Genomic DNA, 1,739 nt, shown 5'->3' on the forward strand with positions numbered 1-1,739 from the left:
TTCATTGATTGTTCAAATGCCTTTTCTGTTGTTACACCAGATTCTTGGGAAACAGGAAACCGAAATATCATACTATATTTTACTTTGATTTGCTAAACATTAATGCAATGAATTATGCCTGGGTATGTGCAAGATAAAAGTCGTTCTATGAACATAATGGGTCTCTACACAACTTTTGTACTGTGCATGGGCTTCTGATGTTTCTTGATTTTAAAAAAATCGTATGCACAAGAAAGTGATACAGGTAGAAGGATGGACATAACGAATTTTGAATACCCTCAAAATTTTGTTTGCGGGGATTATAACTACTAGCATTTTTCTTCCATCTTTTTTTTAAAACCTAAAATGCATTATAAATTTGTGCTTTCTATCAACTGATACCTTAATATCTAATATTTGTTGTGTAACTAGATGATTTCCATTATGCACTAAAAGTTCTTACCCATGTATATACATGAACCTCACTATGCACTACAAGAGTTTACCCTGTGTATACCCAAGAACCTCACAATGTACTGAGTGTCTCCCGTGTATACACATGAACCTCACAATGCACTACAAGTGTCTCCCCTGTGTATACACATGAACCTCACAATGTACTATGAGTGTCTCCCCTGTGTATACACATTGACCTCACAATGCACTATAAGATTTTACCCTGTGTATACACATGAACCTCACAATGTACTATGAGTGTCTCCCCTGTGTATACACATTGACCTCACAATGCACTACAAGATTTTACCCTGTGTATACACAATAACCTCACAATGTACTATGAGTGTCTCCCCTGTGTATATATATGAACCTCACTATGCACTAGGAGTGTCTCCCCTGTGTATATATATGAACCTCACTATGCACTAGGAGTGTCTCTCCTGTGTATACACATGAACCTCACTATGCACTAGGAGTGTCTCCCCTGTGTATACACATGAACCTCACTATGCACTAGGAGTGTCTCCCCTGTGTATACACATGAACCTCACTATGCACTAGGAGTGTCTCCCCTGTGTATACACATGAACCTCACTATGCACTAGGAGTGTCTCCCCTGTGTATATATATGAACCTCACTATGCACTAGGAGCGTCTCCCCTGTGTATACACATGAACCTCACTATGCACTAGGAGTGTCTCCCCTGTGTATACACATGAACCTCACTATGCACTAGGAGTGTCTCCCCTGTGTATACACATGAACCTCACTATGCACTAGGAGTGTCTCCCCTGTGTATATATATGAACCTCACTATGCACTAGGAGTGTCTCCCCTGTGTATACACATGAACCTCACTATGCACTAGGAGTGTCTCCCATGTGTATACACATGAACCTCACTATGCACTAGGAGTGTCTCCCCTGTGTATACACATGAACCTCACTATGCACTAGGAGTGTCTCCCCTGTGTATATATATGAACCTCACTATGCACTAGGAGTGTCTCCCCTGTGTATATATATGAACCTCACTATGCACTAGAAGTGTCTCCCCTGTGTATACACATGAACCTCACTATGCACTGTAAGTGTTTACTCTGTGTATACAAAAATCTCAATATGCATATTCAATGTTTCTAAATGTCCCTTCATTATGCAAGCATTACAACACACTTTCATTGTATGCTTCACGTATTAGACATTTCTCCATTTCCTATGTGTACCAATATAAACTTATGGAAAATTAATGCTTTCTTTTTTATTATTCATTCTCAGTGTAATAGTTTAGCATGGTTTCT

Source organism: Ostrea edulis, chromosome 2, assembly GCF_947568905.1.
Source record: "Ostrea edulis chromosome 2, xbOstEdul1.1, whole genome shotgun sequence".
Classification (NCBI taxonomy): Eukaryota; Metazoa; Mollusca; class Bivalvia; order Ostreida; family Ostreidae; genus Ostrea; species Ostrea edulis.